The 20,551-nt window shown below is 48.0% G+C and overlaps 1 protein-coding gene and 1 long non-coding RNA gene across 13 annotated transcripts in view; one reads left to right on the forward strand and one right to left on the reverse strand.

The window, feature by feature from the left end:
* NCOA1 (nuclear receptor coactivator 1) overlaps window positions 1-8,184 on the reverse strand; it is a 135,918-nt gene extending 127,734 nt beyond the window's left edge. For all 7 annotated transcript variants that reach the window (XM_015859674.3, XM_015859671.3, XM_085540919.1 and 4 more), the window contains exon 1: window positions 7,864-8,184. The gene's annotated coding sequence lies outside the window, so the exon portion shown is untranslated. The remainder of the gene's footprint in view (window positions 1-7,863) is intronic.
* Window positions 8,185-8,427: 243 nt separating this feature from the next.
* LOC107312354 (uncharacterized) lies at window positions 8,428-19,868 on the forward strand. Of its 6 annotated transcripts, none has more exons than XR_001554470.3 (5): window positions 8,428-8,552; window positions 8,960-9,088; window positions 9,617-9,743; window positions 13,161-13,266; window positions 14,899-15,136. It is a non-coding gene; the product is annotated as an uncharacterized LOC107312354 (long non-coding RNA). The 6 variants fall into 6 exon arrangements; XR_014944980.1 differs by lacking the exons at window positions 8,428-8,552; window positions 14,899-15,136 and adding exons at window positions 17,478-17,588; window positions 17,759-17,873 and having other exon boundaries at window positions 8,952-9,088; XR_014944979.1 differs by lacking the exon at window positions 8,428-8,552 and adding an exon at window positions 15,165-15,300 and having other exon boundaries at window positions 8,952-9,088; window positions 14,899-15,005.
* The last annotated feature ends 683 nt before the right edge of the window (window positions 19,869-20,551 follow it).

Consider the following 20,551-nt stretch of genomic DNA (forward strand, 5'->3'; position numbering starts at 1 on the left):
GTGTTCAGACTGGAGAAGGTCCTGGAGAAATCTTGCTGCAGCCTAATGCAACTGATGGGGACTCTTTGTCAGGGGGTGTGGTGATAGGGTGATGGCTTTAAACTAAAAGGTATAGGTTAGATGATAGGAAGAAATTGTTCACAACGAGAGCACTGGCACTAGTGGGCAGAGAAGATGGGGTACACTATCTGTGGCAGTACTTAAAGCCAGGCTGGATGAGCTTTGGGCACAGGGTTGGGTGGAATTTAAGGTCCCTTACAAATCAAACCACCCTAAGATTTTGAGATTCAACACCCCAAAACACAAACCCTGGTGCTGCCCCAACCCCACCTTAGGAACACACACATCCCATCTGCACAAACACTGATGTTATAGCTCTGTAATAGAAGCCCACCTACACCAAGGGTCCAACAACACTTTCATGCTTGTACTTTGCTTCTGATTTAACACCTTCACACTGCAAAACTTCCCAATGTAGAAAAGGGGATCGTGTATTTCTGTCTTGCAGAGGCATGACAAACATACCCAATGCACATGCGATGCTCGTATCGGAAATTAACAGCGTAAAGCAGCTTATCGTCTAAAAACATTAGAAGAAAATTAAGCAGGTTGCAAAATCAAGCACTAAAAATTATCGAGTCAGAGATTTACACTCATCTGTGCAACCTTAATCCGTTCCACTTTGCCAGTCCAACCCATACAGTGAGGAGCATCTATGGAAAAACACTGCGTGGCCACAAAACTGTAATTACAGCTGCATCTGTTTTTCCAAACTTCAGAGCGTGCAGCGTTACAAACTAGATGGTTTTTGGATTCAATGACACTTGCCAGGTTTGGGGTCTGGTCTGTAACAGCAAATTGGGCTCTTTGTTTTGTGGGTTGTGTTTTTTAGCTCTATTATTTGTTTAAACATACTTCATTCACAGAAGAACCAGAGGACCATAGGAAATCATCACATCGTGTCATGTGACAAATCTAATTAATACAATTTTGGGAGTTCTTTGCTTTTACTGAATACGAAAAACTAATCAAATCACCTTTTTCCCATAGTTTTTCTTTTCCATACAGCAAGCTTTGTATATACAATATTGTTTCTGCTTCCAACAACAACACAAGTGTAAAAGGAAGCCAAGCACCGTTTTCAATGACATTTCTGAATTCATTACAGCCTTTTATTTATTTTGGGCCTTCAAAGGGATTATCGTCACCGCATCTTCAAAAAACACAACTTGGTGCCAACGCTGTCAAGTTTGGGTAAACTGCTTTAAAGGTTAAGGACATAACTACTCATCAGCTGTCAGTGGGGCTGGGATCCCACTGTGCTCATGGGATGTCCACGCAGAACACGTTCTGATTACACCAAAATATGGATCTGAGAATGAAGTTACACACACCTGGGGAAGATTCACAGGATCATATCATAGAATCATAGAATGGCCTGGGTTGAAAAGGACCACAATAATCATCCAGTTCCAACCCCCTGCTATCTGCAGGGTTGCCAATCACCAGACCAGGCTGCCCAGAGCCACATCCAGCCTGGCCCTGAATGCCTGCAGGGATGGGGCATCCACACAACGGTCACCTGTGAGTGTCTTACAAAGAACACTTAAAAATGACCTCTGTGGAAAAACGACGCATGGACACTAGGATGGGAATAGCACTGGTTGGGAAAGGAGACGTGCAAACAGTATAAACACAAAGCGTGCTCTAAAACGCTGGATTCTCATAACCTTAATTTACAAGAGAGGAGCTGCTTACTGCCAAGCCAGTTCCAGTCCTTATTCCTAACCAGTGAGTCACAGAACGCGGTGCTTCACCTGATCCTTCACTTCTTCCACACATCAGCGTTCTTCAAATGACATCTGGAGAGATTTCACACACCAAATCCATTCCAGGAAAGTCTAACTCTTCATACCACAGAAAATAAGGGCTTCACATTGATTACACTCTAGTGCACATTGGGACTTCACGCTCAGCTTTGCAGTAAGTTGAGCTCTGAAACACTCCAGCTCGGCACTCTGCAGCATTATTCACACAGCCCTTCACTATTCAGTTTGAACATACAAGTCATACAAGGATGCAGCACAACCTACTAGGTTCAACTCTTTACAAGGGTAGATAACAGCAGGACAAGATGAAATGGTTTTAAGTTGAAGGAGGGAAGATTTAGGTTGGATATCAGGGGGAAGTTCTTAGCTATGAGAGTGGTGAGGTGCTGGAACAGCTGCCCAGAGAGGCTGTGGATGCTCCATCCCTGGAGGTGTTCAAGGCCAGGTTGGATGGGGCCCTGGGCAGCCTGGGCTGGTATTAAATGTGGAGGTTGGTGGCCCTGCCTGTGGTGGAGGGTTGGAGCTTCATGATCCTTGAGGTCCCTCCCAACTCAAGCCATTCTATGATTCTATCACAACTGCTTTCACTACAAATGTCTCCAGAGCACCCTAAAATCCTACCACAGCATCTCCCACCACCACAAGACACACGTCTGGGTTTCAGCCCTCAGCAGAACACAACCAGAACACAGAGGCAGCCTGGAGGACACATCCTGAGAGCCCAGCAGCCCCAAGGCCTCCCAGCCCGGCCCACAACAGGCCGAGCTCTGCTGAGTTGTTTATTTTCAGGCACGATATTTTCCAGCCCGATTTAAAATAACCGCTCCCAAGCACGTGTCAAAATCCTTTTCAGGTTAAGTCAGACCTTCTTCTTTTTTTTTTCCTCCCCTTCCTCCTTTTAAAAGAACTTCAAAGCCAAACGCTTGCGCGGCACTTCCAGTAATACGCTCATCTCTCAACTTCTTCGAGACCTTTGAAGTCTGTTGATGAAACTGGATGTAAAGTCTGAGATGGAGAGAGGAACGTGGGCTCTGGGGGGAGGAGAGGGCAGGCAGCAGTGAGCACAGAGCTCACAGCAATGGAGAAGAAAAAGAATTCAGAGCTGTGAGATTCCTCGTGCGCTCTGCACACAAATTTAATTGATTTAAAGGTCTGAAAAGTTCAGGGCTTGTCTCTATTTTCTTTTTAATTCAGCTATGTTAACAGAAAAGGGAAAATAAGATAGGGAAAGGTGGGTAGCTTTCATTCTTAAGCTTCCAGTACACAGTTTTAGTGCAAAAAAAAATTACTATCCCCTCTTATTTTTGTATTGAAACACAGCACAGCACTGTGAGGCCTCGAGATCGGGCACTGCTCTGCTGTGGGCTGGCAGCTCCTTGCCCTCCCTGGGCCCTTATTTCCTAAAGGCAGTGTGCAAGAGACAACTCGGATGGCAAGTGTGTGACACTACCAGCACTTGCCCACTCTGAGACCCCTTCAAATCAAGTCAGGGCTGTGACTGCACACGTACCGCCTCTATTCACAACCAAGAGCTGGGCTTCACGTATGTAAGCAAGCTGTTGATTTCTTTGGCTTTTAAATAGCCCATACCTGCATCGCAGGAACACAAGAAACCAACCTACTTCTTTCTCTACCTGCCACGCTGCTTTATTTGTTGGAGTCTTTCCATTCTGCAAATCCATAAAGGGACCCTTGGAATTACATACATCAAGCCAAAAACAAGAGGGGGGGGGATGAATCCAAAGAAACCCAATTTTCAGCTCGCTTCATAGAATATTCCATGCATTATAATTCCACTAAATATGCATAAATAGCTGAGCATTCACGCTGTAATGATTTGTGTTCCCAACCCGGCTGCAGGATCAGCCCTGACCAGGACGCTGTTTAAAACACAACCTGGTGCTTAAGGATTTTTTTTTTCTTCCTCTCTAGAAAAGTGCAAACACATCCAAGAACCCTTCCACTCGTCAGCTGTGAGCAGACAATTTATGGATCTTGAGAGCAAAATATGGATACCGGAGAGTTCACCGAGGCAAGCCAGCAAAACTGCTTTCATTTCCTGGATCACCTTCCTGCAACTCCAGCTCGTTCCACTAAATCAAGGCAAATCTCTGCATGGCCACACTGGTTTAAAACCTGACTGCCAGGACAGCTTACAGAGCCTAATAAACCAGGTTTAAACAGACTTAAGTATATCTGCGCAGATTTACAGACCTCGCTGCACAAATCCATGTCGTTTAGGCGCTGTGACCGTGTCGGGGTGGGATCTGAATGGAGGTGAGGATGCTCGCTGCCACGTCCCTTCCACAAAGCACCTCCCCTCGCTTACCCAAGGGCACCTGAGGGGAACGTCCTGCTGCTCCCTATGCCGAGATGTGCTGGAGTTGCTTCCCAGTCAATTGGGTGAGCACACGAGAGCCGACCAGCCTTATGGGGGAAAGAGGAGGACAGATATTGCAGGATTATCAGCACAGCAGCTATTCAGCCTGCATTTTCCCTGCAGAGCGTGCTGGCTCTCGCCCAAAGCCAAGCGAAGCCTAGTTTCTAACCTACATTTCCAGCCAGGTAAATTAGTTCAGGCTTCAAGAACCTCCAAACCAGTTCAGCAGATTCCCCTTTGCAAATGACAGGAGCCGTGCTGCTGACACATCCCTTACACTCAGACCGGGGCTCAGAAGCCCTCGAGTGCTTTGAGTTTTGTCCCACACCGTAGCCACAGCATTTCACATGGTCACCTCTACGTGGGGATGCTGCAGCAGAGGTACAATCCTGTTCTCAAAAGGTCTGATTCACACGCGAGGCTCCGTGCATAAACTTTGGAAGTGTTTACGAGCCAGCCTTCATTTTTACTACTGCAGCTACAGGCAAACAAACTATTCCAGATCCTGCTGCACCGGGTGAAGAGGTGAAGGCTTCTTGGCTGCTCTCATGCTTGCCACAAGCCCTGCATCATGCTGCTGCACCTCCAAGCTTCAGCAAAGCCATTCATGCAGCTCCTCCCAAGTCTATGTCAACTCCAAGGGATCCCCCCCTCACCCCCAACCTACTCTGGCCCCAAGGGATCCCTTCATGGACCCATTTCAGCTCCAATGGACACTTCCCAACCCACATCAGGTACAAGAGATCCCCTTCCAGTCCCAATGGATCCCAGTTCGACCCCAATACACACTCCCCAGCCCATCTGCTGTGACTTCAGGCTGCCCCATCACAACTCAGCTCCTCCACCTCTTGCCTTTGATTTAAACTGGAAGGTTTTTAGAAGCAGAACCCTCTTTTGCTCTGTTTTCCCATTAATCCCACCCCACTGCAAACCACGACCAGGGCTGCCAGGTGATGCAGCAATACAAACATACAACAAGCACCAGAAGTTGCTTGTTTCCATCTGCCAACAATTAAAGTACGTACGTAGAAGCAGTGGCCACATGCTGCTGGGTATATCACACATTACAATGGCCTTTCAGAAATACCCTGTTAGGATATTTACCTGTTACTCCACGCCATTCGTGCTGAAAATCCCGTCTTTAAAGGAAAAATCCAACTTGAAAACCCATTTTGTTTTAATTCCTCCTCTTTGATCAAAGAGATAAGAGCCACGCTTCAAAGAAACACAGTCAACCAGGCAAAACAAGAAGAACTCGTCATATAAATAGTTTCCTTAAACAAAATATACTGTTTTTCAGCTGGCAAACTATTTATGCAAGGGACAAGAGTATTTATAGCAGCAGCGCTCACACCTTCATTTCTGACAATCCCTGCACAGGCTCATGCAAAATCACCCCCCTCAGATCAGGAAGCAACAAGGTGCTGATCTCCAGCAGATCACTTGGGTTGGAAATACGCCTGTATAATTAAACCCCGTCGTCCCAAAAGGCAGCAGCTATTTGTAAGCAGCCCACCCAAGAGACCAGAGGAAAAGTCAACAGAGGGCACATGTTCCCCAACGTGGACTTTTACAACGTGAGAATGACAGCGCTACGACTCCAATAAAACCCCGAGTGGAAGTCTATGACTAATTTGACGAATTAGTCACGCAATTGTGAGCATGTGTCTTAGCATTATCAGAGGGCAAGGCTCGGGGAAAACATGAGCACTAGGATCGAAGTGAGTAAGATGCAAAGGCCCTTCTGCCTCCCCATCCTCCTTCTCCCCCCCCCCTTCCTCCAGGGATGCCTGTTTGTTTTGGAAGCGGGCATTTGCTCTGCCATATTGTTTGGCAACATCTTCCAAACAGCAGATACCCATCTTGAGCAAATAAGTTGAGATTTCACATTTCATCATGCCCCGTCGGCTGGGAGCCAGGTAAGGGTGCTGCCAGAGTTACTACTGTTTATTATCTACCATTGAGAGCAGTTTGTCCCCTCAAGTGGCAACTTGAACTTTAATCAGTTTCATAAAACAGAGCTGAAGGGTTTCGCCTCTTCCTGGGCTGCCCAACACATGAGTGGCTTTAACTCTCCCTTTTGTGGCTTTACAGTGTTTCTCTGTGCAAGAATCCTGCCTATACAGCTATCTATCTATGCACCACTGCACAGCTCCATACCAAGCTACACTTTTAACTTCCACTTATACAAAAGCAAGCTGACCTTTAGAGCGTGTATGTAGTTACCGAGGCAAAAGAGCCCAGCCTCTGACCTGCAGTGGGAAGTCAACACAGCATCTTTCTTCTTTATCTGCCCAGAGAAGGGTGGGTGCCCCATCCCTGGAGGTGCACAAGGCCATGGATGGGCCCCGAGCAGCCCAAGGTGGAGGCACCCAGCTCATGGTGGGGGTTGGGGGGCTGTAAGGTCCCTTCCAACCCGAGCCATGATATGATTCTGTCATCTCACAACTGGACGTGCCATGTGTATCACTCTTCATATACAACACACATACATGCAAATCTCCTACATGCACAACTACATCCTGCCAGCCCACGCTAAGCAGGACCATTTTTTAAGCCCCAAACACAAAGAGCTGAGCCCTGAGCCGGGCTAAAGAACCAGCCCAAATTTCCAGTGACAATCCACTTTGCTGTGTCACTCTTTTATTCCTTTTTGGCCGTGCCATATCTGGGAAGCACAAATCCAAACCCCTACAGCCGGCTAATCAAACTTCCAATGGCACAAAGCAGAACCCAACGGGAGTCATACCACCTTTCTGCCTCCAAACCACGCTCAACCACAGGAGCATCGCGCGGCCGTGACCCACTTCTCAGTGCCCAAAGGTCAAAGCACACCTCGGAAACAAGAGGGATTTCGGCACATCTAACAGCCGACATCGGAAGGAAGGAAGCAGCTTTTCCGCAACACATTTTCTACCACTAAATGTCACATGAAAGAGGGCAGCAACACCAACTCCCCCCCCCAAAAAAAAAACACCTCTCATGGGGTCACCCACTGCACGAGTGGGAGAGATGGAGCAGAGCAAGGACCCAAAACTTAAAGGCACTCCACGTCTCTCCCCCCACAAACAGCACCATTTCTCACCCGCAGAACCCCAAAACCCATCGGAAACCCCACGGCTTCTTTTCCAACCCTTCCAACTGTCAGTGCCCAACTTAAAACAGGAGGTGGGTCACCGGGAGGGGGTTACATCGTGCAAACAAAGAGCTGTCACACTGTCACCATGTCACCGTGCCACCAGCCCCGGGGGCCGCAGGCCCGCACTCCGCCTTCAGCCATCTTCCCCAAGGCTTGAGAGGGAAGGGATGGTGGGGAGGGGGGGGGGATATAGTGGAGGATAGGGAAGAGGGAAAGCGTTGTTTGTCCCCACTTGATTCCATCCACTTCCAACATTTCGATATTATTTTAACAAGAAGGGGCAGAAGGAGAAGGGATGAGGGTGTTCAGGCCCCGCTGATCCCCCCCCCCTTTTACCCTCCACCCTCGAGGAGGGGTCTCGGTGCTCACACAGGGGCACAGCGCTCCGCCCGCCGCCATGGCAGCCCCGTGCCCGCCCCCGCCGTGACAGCTGCGCCTCCCCGCGGGCCTGGGGCTGCCCCCGGGGCCCGACACACCCCCACCTCCCTCCTCCGTTCCCCCGTTCGCTCACCCACCTGCCGCCGCCCGGCTGACAGCCGCTCCGCTCCGTTCAACACCCCCCCACCCCTCCAAGCTCCGGCTCCGTGGGCTCAGGGCCGCCGCGTTTAAACGGGCGACAGCGACTCCCCCGGCCGGAGTTGGGCGACGGGGCGGCCCGGGGGGGAGAGCGATGAGAGGAGAAGGACAAGGAGAAAGCGGAGGGAGCTGCTGGGGCCCCGGTTCCCGCTGCGGGGCTCCCGGGCACCCGGGGCCCCCCCTGCCCTAAGCGGCTCGGTGCGGCTGCGGGGCTCCGGCTCTGATCGCCGCGATCCCTCCCGGCGGGACGGGGCGGAGCCGGGGACGGAGGACGAGGGGGCGGTGTCGGAGGAGGCCTAACACCAACCCTCCTCCTCCTCCTCCTCCTCCTTTCAGCCGCCATCTTCCCTCCCCCCCTCCTCCCTTACTCCTCCCTCTCCGCCGCAGAGCGGAGCTCGGGCTGTGGGGCAGCGGAGGGGCCGGGCAGGGCCAGGCCGCCATCAGCCCCACACAGCTCGGCGTGAGGCCACGGCGGAGGGAGGAGAGGGGGAGGGAAGGGGGCGGCGGGCGCCATCTTGGAGCCGGGGGGGCTGTGCTGGAGCCATGGGCAGCTCGGCCCTGCCGGCACCTCAGAGCCGGGTGGTTGGGAGGTTGTGGATGCCCCGTCCTTGGAGGTGTTCAAGGCCAGGTTGGACGGGGCCCTGGGCAACCTGATCTAGTAAAGGTGTATGTTTGGTGGCCCTGCCAGGCAGGGGGGTTGGAACTACACGATCCTTGAGGTCCCTTCCAACCCGGGTCATTCTGTGAGAGGCCATCACCTCTCATCCTATCAGTGTTATTTAGGAGCAGATGCTGACCTGTAGGAAGCAATAAGGTCTCCCCTGAGGTCTGCTCTGGACTGACCCATCCCAGCTCCCTCAGTTGCTCCCCATAGCACTTGTGCCCCAGACACTCCCCAGGGTCATTAAGGTTGGGAAAGACCTCTCAAATCAGCTCTGAGGAACCAAAACCTTTGGCAGTAGCATCAGATGGGCACCAAAACCAAGGAAGGCAGTTTGTGGAGCGACTGCTTCCTGCTGTCTTCCATTTCCACAGCAAGCTGCTGCAAGTGGAACAGCCTCCCTTGCTCCGTGAACTGCTTTATCGCATCCCGGCTGTATCTCGTTACATTATTCATCGTCTCTGTGGAGCTGTGAAATCCCCAAACACCTCCTGTGTCACGAGGTAAAACAGCTCAATGGGTTGAATGGTTAAAAGAAGAGCTGAGCTTCAGGTGGCTCATTCTTTTCCATGGGGGCTCTTTATTCCTCTGGGGTTTGCAAGAGCATTTGTTACAGCAGAACAAATCGGCCCTGAAAGGCCCAGCCAAACACATGAGATCGCACATCCACCCACACCATCCAAGTGTTGTCTTCCTTGGAAACCTGTGTCTTTGAGGGGGATCCACGCAGTCACCTCTCTGCTTCCCAAAGAGGAAAACCCCACAGATGTATGTCATAACTGCCTCCTTATCTCTGGGATGGATAGGCTGAGCCTGAGTTAACCCTTTGGCGGGTGCAAGGCATGGGGATGGTGAGGGTGGGCATGTAGCTTGTTTGCTCTCATTTGGGGATCAAAAAGGCTTCTCTTGGGTTATTATTCCATCATGGTTTACTGCATTTGTCGATAAAATGGTATATATTTCAGCTAGGCAAACTGTTGATTAATGTATATATATATACATGTTAATCTAAAGCATTAATTAAATTTCAGGGTCGTGTACGTGAACAAAAGCACCGAAACAAGTGAGAAAGCAGCAAAGAAACAATGCAAAGGAGAGCGGTGACCTGCAGTCATACACCCAGAACAAATGTGCTGCAGAACTCTGCAAGGCAACCAAGTAACACTTCTGATTCTCCTTTAATTGCATACTTAGTAGGGGCTGGGGCAACGCTCCGCGCCGCTGCATGCTGCTGCATGACCCTTTGTTGCAACACATCTAGGTGGAAGTGCTAATAGATTCCTTCTGGTCCTGCTCCCTTTGTGACAGCCAGCGAGGGAGGAAGCTGTGTGTCCCCGAGTTGTGCGAGCTGCCAGCTCTGCACTGCCTCTGCAGGCTGTGCCCACTTTGCCTTTTACACAAGCACAAAATGCTCAGCCTTCATCGCTAACGCAAAGTGGGGCTCAATGTTCATACATTCCCCTCCACGAGTCCCTGATGAGAACACAGCTATGAGCTAATCTAAGGCAGGAGGAGCATCTGAAGTTTTCGGTGATATTAACACCGAGAAGTAAAAAGCCATTTTTATTACTTTAATCTGCAAGTTAATTTTTAAATGGAATGCGGGTTACAAACAATGCCGTTTTTAAGTACATTACGGCGCTGTCAGGCTGTGACAATTTAAATGAATGAGACTTCGAAACGTATTATGAAAAAGATTAAATGTCTCATTCAAATACACATGGCAAAAAAATGAAATCCATCAGTAAAATGAAATAATTATTATAAAACTGCCTGGAATTAAATCCAACCTCCCCCCCCTCCACCGGGTAATTGAGGCTGCGGTGGGTGAGACTTTATCTGAGAGCAGTTTTAATTTCCAGCTGACTGCAAATGACAAATAATTTACTGTTGCCAGATCTTTCTCGCCTGAGCACTTTGTAAAACAAGATGATATGATTATCTTCGTTTTACATTTACAAAGCGGTGTTTAAGAGGCTTAAGTGGAGGTCAAGCAATGAGTGGGAGCAATTGTAGGATCACCAGCCAAAACAGCGTGGAGGTTTTCTGGTTGCCCTGGTCCCTGTTGGATGCTGTCACCAACAGCCCAGTTTCACATGTAACTCAATTGGGCTAAAGGCCATTTTCAGGTTGTGGTCCAGTTTATGAAGCAGCTCTGTCACGTTGGATATAGGTTCTATCATAGAAACATAGAATCATGGAATGGCCTGGGTTGAAGAGGACCACAATGACCATCCAGTTCCAACCCCCTGCTGTGTGCAGGGTCACCAACCAGCAGCCCAGGCTGCCCAGAGCCACATCCAGCCTGGCCTTGAATGCCTGCAGGGATGGGGCATCCACAGCCTCCTTGGGCAACCTGTTCCAGTGCGTCACCACCCTCGGGGGGAAAAACTTCCTCCTAAGATCCAACCTGAACCTCCCCTGTCTCAGTTTAAAGCCATTCCCCCTTGTCCTATCACTGCTCACCCTCTGTGATTCTATTGTAAGAGACTCTTATAAGCCACAAGTAGCCACTGTGTAGTCATTCAGAAGGCAACATTAATAGTATTGAGTCCTTTAAAGCCTCTTGGCCATGTTCAGCACTGTAATAAGTTATTTCTTTGATGACAGCACTGCATCCACTTGGTGTGAGTAAAGATCTTCACGTGCCTTCTGAATTTGGGCTTGATTCTGTTCCATGCTGAACCCTTGATGAGTGTGGAGCTTTTCACCTTACTTATCCATTACAGATGTCACGGAGATGTTATAACCAGTCTGACTGAGGGTTAAGAATGCTGGGTGTGGCAGCAGCAGAAGGTACAAATGGCAGAAGGATACACGAATGGCATTTGGTGGCGGCATCCGGACAAGCAAGTCATTGCAGTACAGGTGCAGTACAGGGACGGCACCTCCACGGAGTGAAGCAGCATTGTATTCCAGTGGAGGAATAAGTGAGACCTGAGGATGGACACCTCTTGTCCTCCAGCTCATCCCAATGGGAGGCAAAGCTCTGGCTAGAACTTGGCACTTCTGAGCATAGGAATGTGAGAATACCATAGAATCACCTGAGTTGGAAGGGACCCCTGAAGGCCATCTGGTTCAAATCCCCTGCACTGAACAGGGACACCCACAGCTCCATCAGTGCTCAGAGCCCCATCCAGCCTGACCTTGGCTGTCTGCAGGGACAGACTAAATCTCCCCTCATTGAGTTTGAAACCATTTCCCCTTGTCCCATCAATACGACTGAAATCAGCTTTAATTTATCTCCTCTTTTCTGAGGTCCCTGCAGGTGTGCGATACTGCTGCTGCCTCGATGTGCCATCATTTCCTGTGTGACAGCCTTTAAGACCACCACAGGGTGTGAAAGTTTCGGGTTTTTCTCAGCAGAAGACACACTTTTGCTCACACAAAACCCCGTGCCAAGAGCTGAACATTTTAACACACTGATTTTACCCCTTTTTCTGTACATCTTATTTATACAGCACTGCAACCACGCCGTAGCCGAGATGAATGCATGAGCCCACTGAGGTTAACTGGTTGTTGCACATGCAGACACCTCCTTAGCCCATAAGGTTGATACAGCACCTTGGCTTGGCTGCACACTGCAGGGCTCTCAGCATGCTGGAGGAAATCCTTGCCGGGATAGTTGGAGGCAGTGCTTGCTCCCAGCACCGCTTGGGGAAGCCTTAATGAAAAGCAGCTCATCAGCAGTTACGTAACCTAATGATAATCCGGCTCAGGCCGGGCAATGCTTAAAGCCACAGCGTCTCTCTGCTGTGACCTATTTAATGCTCGATGCAAGGGCAAAAGTATGCAGCGTGTAACTTCGCTGGGTCTCTTAGGTCGAGTCATTGCCTGTCGGTAGGAAAGCCCCTTGCATGCGTTTCTTCTGCTTTCTTGAATGCAAAGCGACCTCTCTGGGTTTGTCGGTGGCTTTTTATGGCATTGGTTCCAGGCACGGGCTCAGCTCAGAGCAAATTGTAAACAATTAGAAGGAAAACGCTTAATGTTCCGCAGGAAACTCGGAGTGCTTTTCATTTCAGCTTCAGAAGCTGCGGAGGGGTCTGGGGGTATCTCGCAAAGCGCTCCTAACGCTGTGTCCAACCACACAGCAAGCTTTTGTGTTTTTATTAGACCTCAGAGACCAAAAATGTGTGCTCCCACATTCCAGGGGCATATTGACATTTGACTTAAGAAATTCATTACGATTGCGCTGGCATAACTGAGACTCACACAAGTGGGCAGCCCCCGCCGTTGTTTTTTACCTCTCGGTCTACAGAAATATCAACAAGAGATTAAAGGCAGAGATGTTGATTCAGATCTCAGCGTTTAATCTGACCACAGATGGTGTCAAAGAGGGACAGCCATGCAAAATAGCAACAGATTTTTTCCTAAACAATCGCTTTTTTGTTTAACACACAGCGAGTCTCCCAATTTAAAATATAGAGGAAATCTCAGTTTCCTACAGTCCTCCTCCGAGGGAGCTTTGAGGCGTTATGAATGGGCTGATTTCTGTTAATGATTAATAACGTGTTTATATATCTCTGCTTAACTAAAGTTATTATTGTAACTATTATTAATTCCTATCTTCTGTAGGGTAAATACGCAGTTCCTCGTGACGCCGGACAAGTTAATGACACAGCTGTTTGCAGGAAGGAGCTTGCAACGTTGCGCCGAGCAGAAGAAATACGGCCTGTTATGTGTAGGTATATTCACTTTAGAAGACACACCGACACAGAACCTCGTTGATTTGGCATCAGTGGTGCCAAGACTCTCTATTTACTGCCATAGGGAATACCAGGCTTTGCAAAAGTCTATCACCATTCATAGTACTTAGTTCCAATGGATTCCTGCAGCAGGCTGTTGCTCAATGAGTCTTTAAAAGCTGATCCTTGGTGCCCGATATTAGGCAGCTTCAAGTCAGAAATTGAATTACTTTGAAAAAGATTTACAGAAGTTCACATTGGTGCAGGTATTGAAATTTAAAAGGGAATAATAATAATAATAATAATAATAATAATAATAATAATAATATTGAGATTGTATTTGTTGACGTTTGGAACGTCTTCCTGTAGAGCCTGTAACCAAAACACGGCTGCATTGTACTCATGTTTCAGAAACAGAAAGTGGAACTAAGTGCCATTTATTAAAATAGTGTGGCTGGTTATAAGCTCTAAAGGGAAATCAAGTAACCTCATTTCTTTATCTCATCTGAGCAAAAGGCCAAAGTGTGGGGGTGGGGAGAGGCACTTCTTCACTTTCAGTCCTCTCAAGTGTTACTAATCACAGAAGCACAAACCATTTTAAACTGCCTTTTTACAAAGCTTCAGAGCCCTACAGAGTGGACTTCAATCAGAAGCTGAGGTGATGTTTCTAGGTGACTGAGGGCTGAAGGGTAAGGGCTGAGCAGCTCCTTCCAGCACAGCCAGGGCACTCGGCTAATTGGCTGACACTGAAAATAAGAGAGTTTTTTTCTTCTTCCTTCCCGAAAGGATTTTTGTTTGTTGCTGACTCTGTGGTGTCAAACTTAACGTAAGATACAGATTGATTGTTTTGGTCTGTATGCACGTGGCAGCTCCCGGCAGGGTTGGTATGGCGTGTCCTTTTTTGGCAGTCATACTGCAGAGACCAAGCACTGAAGAGGGAATAAAACAGAGCTGTTCTCTAACCCTACAGAGCCGGTCCCACTGAGAACTCCCTCTATTTACTCATCTGCACTTAAAGACTGTCAGTTTTATTCAGATGTCTACTCAGTCTGCGAAATGCTTTCCTTAACCTACTTTTAATGCCTTTGAAGTATCATCTGCTTCACTAGTTTGAAGAGCTCTAAAGCCCTCGCGCAGCCAATAGGCACTTAAGTGCTTACTTTTAAACCCATGAGCAGCTCCATGAGGCGCGCAAGAATTGCCGCAGTGAGACAGATCTGTCAGTCCGTCTCCTTCACTCTTTTATCTCCAACAGCACTCGACACCAGATTCCTGCTGGCTTCGGTGCCCCTTCCCCTGGGCACGGATACTTCCCCTGTGCTGATGCTGTACCATCAGCTTCCCCACTGATCGGGGCTCCTACAGCATGATGGATAACCCCAAAGAGCTCACACCCCCACAGCAAGCTCTGGCTTTCTGTCCTGTCTATCCCTGCCAAGGATCACTTAACACTAAATCCCATTCAGTTGCACCTCAAAGCAATGGAACTGTGGAGTCCCCATCCCTGGAGGCATTCAAGAAGGATGTGGGCAGTGGGCACGGTGGGGGTGGGCTGGGGTTGGACCTCTGTCTGCTCTGCTCCAGGCCTCAGTGCAATCCTGTGCAGCTAATTAGGTCCTTACTTGTAGCAGAGACTCCTGCAGAGGCGGATGCTTTAACCTGGATAACGGATGCACCAGAAGTGATTAGAAATGCAAGAAAAAACACGGGAAGCAATCAAAGAGGGAGGAAAGAGGTAAAGGTGATGCTTTGCAGGAGAAGTGGGAAGCAGTGCTTGCAGTTAGATGGGATGAACTCCATCATATCAAATCAAGGTCCAAAGGGGAAATGGAGACCCCTGTCACAACCTGAAACAAAGTCACAAATAAAGTTGTCTCTGTTTTGTCCTTCATAGGAAGCACAGGAGAGGAATGAGGATCCATTGCATGATTCTATGAGTCTACAGTTCTATAATGCAACATTTTTTTCTGCTTCGGTTGCTTTTCTTCCCTATTTATGTGTATGGAACAACTTTCCCTGTTGGTTAGCTGCTGTGGCTGCAGAAAGGAGCAAGAAGGGAGCTGAAGCAAAGAGAGGGCAGAGAAAAATGGTCCAATTCAGCAGCAGTTCCAGCCTCAAACATGGGCAGCTCTGTGTGTCTGCTGCTATCAGTCTGTGCTACCCCTGCAGCACCTGGATCCCTGCTAATGCTTTGGGGTGCTGGCACACAGGCTCTGAGCTCACCAGGGTCCTATGTGAGGTTAGAGAATCACAGAATCATGAACTTATGGAATCACAGGGGTTGGGAGGGACCTCTGGAGATCATCAACCCCCTGCTAAAGCAGGTTCTCTACAGTCAGTACAAATGGCAATAACCTGACGTGGAGATGTTGTCTGTGCTCTGGCTGGCTGAAAATGACTGTGAATAAGAATTACAATGGAGCATTGTCATCAGAGTGACCAGAGATGTGAAAGGAGAATAACGTTCCCATTAAAACTGAATGAATGTAAAATCCCACAACAGAGTGGAAACTGAACACTGGGAATGGGAAGTGCTCAGATTGTGTCTCTGTCCTTTTGGCAAAAGGGATCCTCCCAGAGCAAGCAGCAACCTGTCGTTTCAGCAATGCAAGGCTTCCCCTCAGTGGCAGCAAGGCAGCAGGGTGTCCTGCTGCTCCACCACAATAAAAGCATTTGGGTTGGTTGTTTTTTTTTCTTTCAAAGGCAAAGTCCAGTAAAAACGTGGCTCTGAAGTAAGGGAAATATTTACAGCAGAGGTTGCTGGCTGGGCTGGGTGTAATGGTATACAGCACTACGAGAGGCCAAAGTGATACTACTTTATGCGCCAAGAGTTTTTAACTCCTTTGGTATAGGAGACAGCTGCCTACACAAGGCACTTAGGAAACAAATGAAACTCGAGCACTGTCATATTGGGATCATAAAATAAGGACAAAAGCAACAAAAACGGGTATATTTTTTTTACAAGGAAAGGATTAACTGGAGAACAGCGGTCACAGGGCTAAAGCTCATACCCAAGTGCAGCTGGTGAGATGGCTGACAGCACAGGAGGCTCTCCCAGAAATGAGGTCTTCTTGCAAAAACACCCATCAACATCTATTATCTAAAAACTGATGTCCAGGTTGATTTAAGTTCCAATCCTGGAGATGAAATCGGACCATGGTATTAAGAGACACATGAGCTCAGAAAAGACGACAGCCAAATTGTCTATGTATGGGCAGACTGCATTTGCCTTACCCCAAAAGATTTACCAGTTGCTATGGTTACTCAATATCACAGCTCAATAGATTGGTAATGTGAACTGATAGATCTAGAAATACACTGCAAAATGGTATTAAAGAGGTCCTGCTGAAACACAGCCTGAAAAATCCTGTGCTCCTGATGAGGCGGAAGCACTTTGCTCCTGGTTCCCAGATGCATGGCAGGGGTCCCATCAAATAGCAGTGAGATGTGTGCTTGGTGTCTTGTGCAGCCAGGGGTGTAAAACACACGTCAAAGGGGTAATAACTATACCTAATTTCTCCAGGCACTGCCAACAGGAGTCCCACCTGCAAGTCCCAGCCTTACTGATCCTCTCACAGTCAGATTTTACTCAATGCATTAAAAACTCAACACATCGCCTCATTATAGGTTGCTGTGGTCACAATGTGGCCTAGATTGGAAGAGACCTTAAAGAATATTGTTTAGTTCCAACTCCCCATGGGGTTGCCAACCAATGATGGCAGATGAAAGACCAAAACCAGGTGTTTCTTTCTGCTTTTTGTCTCCCAGCTGTTCTCCAGCTCCAACAGACCAGCTGGGAGAGCAAGAGAAGGGAAAAGCCCACGGCATGATGGTGCAGAAAGCAGGAAGCAGAGACCTCCATCAGCAAGATGAGAAAGCAGAATTTCTCTTCCATAGGGGTTTAATAAGGGAAAATTCAGAAATGACCAAGTTTGAGTGCTGTGCTGGTACAGAGACGGTGGAGGTCAAAGGTGGGAATAGAGTGGGCAGAAATATGACAGCTTTTAAAGGGCAGCCAGGGAAGACGTGCAAACACTGAGAGCGTTTTAAAGAAGCAAAGAGATGAAAACCAGCCTGACAAAAAAAAAAAAAAAAAAAGCACATTACATGAGAAAAACTGCAACAACAACAAAAGTGGAGAATAAGAAGAGAAAAAGGAAAGCCCAAAGGGACCATAATGCCATTTTTTTTGTTGTTGTTTTTACAGAGAGCTTCAACTTCTTCATTCAATTTTTGGAATGCCAGCTTCATTTGTGGTTTTGGCGCTGCCCTTACAAATAAATCAGGCAGCATTTTACCAACATCCGCCTGCGAGGAGGTGAGAGGCTTTTGGAAGTCCTTTTGAGATGGCTGGGGTAGCCTTGCTGATGGGAAAATTGGCCAAGAGGCCACCAAGGCTGGCATTGGGTTTTCCATTGACTTCTTAGAAAGCATGTTTTTGTTCTGCAACAACAACAAACAAACAAACAACCCACCAACATTCTGCAGGGTTTGTCCTGCTAAAAAGGCAGAGAAAATACTATCAGAAAAGGCTGGTGCACTCCCACTACTGACACAGCATCTCCTCACTGCAAAGAGCACGTCGACATTGCATCATCTAAAAGGTAAAAATTAAATAGGCCAAAAACGAGATGATAATGTACAGATTGGAAAGCCAACAGTGCACAACTGGAAATGTCCCTCCATTGAATAGCTCCTTGCCAAAAGGTCTTGGACAACCATTGGAACCATCTTCGTGGCACCCAATAGAGGTTGGAGGGCTTGGGCCATTGGGATTTTGTGTGTCCGTGGAACTTGATGGGATTTTCTTTATGTTTTGCTCAGTGAGAAAGGGAAGGGATCATCCTCATGGGGCTGTTTCACTGCAAAGGGAGGGAGGATAGGTTCCTCAAGGGAATTTGGGCAAGTTTTGTGTTGGGAAAGCAGGGCTGAGATGTGGCAATAGGACCCCTTGGAGCTGGGAATAGGGGTTGAGAGAACTAGGAAGCCGTCAAACTCACCACTGTCTGCATCCTCACTAATGGAAATGAAAAGAACGCTTAAATATAATTATACTTCATGCAAGACTTAAAGAAAAAAGCAACAGGATTGCCGATTTCAGTCTGTATTTGCATAGTGCTGTGAGATCCTGGCAGAGCAGTGTGAAAGCAGTGAGAAAACACGTGCCTTTGCAGCATTGCTTCTTAGCTTACAACACCCAGGGAAGAAACTTCCCTCTGTACCACGGCTTCTCTCTGACACCTCTCACCTTCCTTCTGTTGGATTCTTCTCTTTTTCAACTTAACCTCCCTATTCCCACAGAAGCTTTGTTTCTCATCTTTGTACTTGATCTCCTACATCAGAGAGTCGCTGCTTCTTCAGCCGTGCAGCGTTTGCCCTGCCCATGCAGATGACAAATTAATCTAACATTTCACGTCCCAGAAATACTTACTATTTCTTCCCTACCTTTTGTTCTTGCCATTGCAGTACTGCTCAAATGGGGAGCCTTGCCTCCCTGGGGGAGCTCCGCTTTCTTCCCAGGGAGACCACAGCGAGTCCAAGGGCAGTGAAAAATGGAATATTATTTTCTTGCTGGCTTAGTGATTTTCATTTAGGATTCAGCAAATGCAGAGCCATCTGCTATGTATGAAATATCCAATAATAGTTCTCCAGTTGCTGAATTCAAAGTGGAAACAGGCCAGCAGCGTGCCTGGCTTGCATCAGAGCTCCTCGGTGAGTGCACGCAGCCAAGATGCACCCATGGCTTTGCCACCTGAATGTAGAAGTGCTGCCAGAATCATGGCGACTTGGAGGTGGGACTAGAGGTCAGAGGGGTGGGGCTTTATGTTTTCCCTCTGTTAGTGATCCTGATTGTTGTTGTTCTTCATTTAGTGTGTGCATGGTGACATGGTACTCACAAGCCATAGTATCAATGTGTTTGCATGCAGAAGTGCTGGTTCTCTCCCTGGAAACTACAGGACCTTCATCATCAACTGAATGGTCTTCACAGTCCCCTCCACCCCAAACCATGACTGGATCCTGTGATTCTATCAACTCACAGGTGCTGGAAACAGGTTTAGAAGTTCAAATAAAAGCTTTGCTGCTGTTATTGAAATTCCTTAATTTCCCTTCCTTGCACGAAGTGAATACCCTGATACCTGCAGAACTACCTGGTAGCACAGCCATTTCTGTTGTTGCTGTAGCACTGCTAGGCTGTGTGAAGGAGACTGACACAAAGATTTTCCCATCCTCTGTTTCAGATCATCTGTGTTTGGGACCATCTCTTTTGGGCCATTTATGCTTGGGACCACCTATGTTTGGGTCTATTTATGATTGGGACCATCTCTTTGGAACCATCCATGTTTTAGATCATCTATGGCTGGGATAATCTCTTTGGGACCATCTGTTTGGTATCGTCTATGACTGGGACCATCTCTGTGGAACTATCTCCTTGGCTCTGGCTCTACGGCTGACACTTGGATCATCTATGTTTGGGACCTTCTATGATTGGGGACCATCTAGGCAGACCTCACCCACACTGAGGATTTTAGCATTAACACAGCCTCTCCAACATAGTTACACCTATGTAAATATCATATTAATACAGAATTGGTGCAAATTATGGCTCATGGAGTGTACACTTTTTGTATGGAGAAACTTTAGGGTATAAAAAATAGGCTGGGGACTGCATGACAAAAGGAAGGAGCCAAGGACTGTCATGAAACCCATCCTCATCCCATGTTTTCACACTGCTCCCTGAAGTCTTAGGATAAAAAGCACAGTGCACTGTTATGCACAAATCTTTATGCCACTGCAAGTTCCCTCTGGTCTCCTTCACCCCGGTATGGCCACTCAGAGCAGAGTGCCCAGCACCACGGCCAGGGGCTTTGGGAGATCCCTATTTCCACTGCGATCGGTGGGAGTTCAGTTCACAACAAGAAGCAGGAGCTTGATTTCCATTGTTCATCTCCTGGCTCCTCACCACAGTATCAACCAGCCCTGGGAACAGTGGCTCGGTAACCCGGGCAGCTTCTCAGATGATGCAAAGCAATGCTGAGCCCTGCAGACCCTGATCTGCCCAGCCTGAGGGTTGGCCCTCATGACCCAGTGTTGAAATGAGGATAACTTTATTTACCTTAATCATAAGGATGTGGAAAGGGCAGATGTTTTCGAGCCTCGCATAGTGGAAAAAATTGTAATGTGTCACTATCAATGAATCCCCCTCAAAATACAGGCGCTCCTAGCAGCAAATCTAAAATGAGAATTAAATGTGAAAAGACACCACTCCCACTATTAATTTCT

Source organism: Coturnix japonica, chromosome 3 (assembly GCF_054131305.1).
Source record: "Coturnix japonica strain WE chromosome 3, WE-NBRP24, whole genome shotgun sequence".
NCBI lineage: Eukaryota > Metazoa > Chordata > Aves > Galliformes > Phasianidae > Coturnix > Coturnix japonica.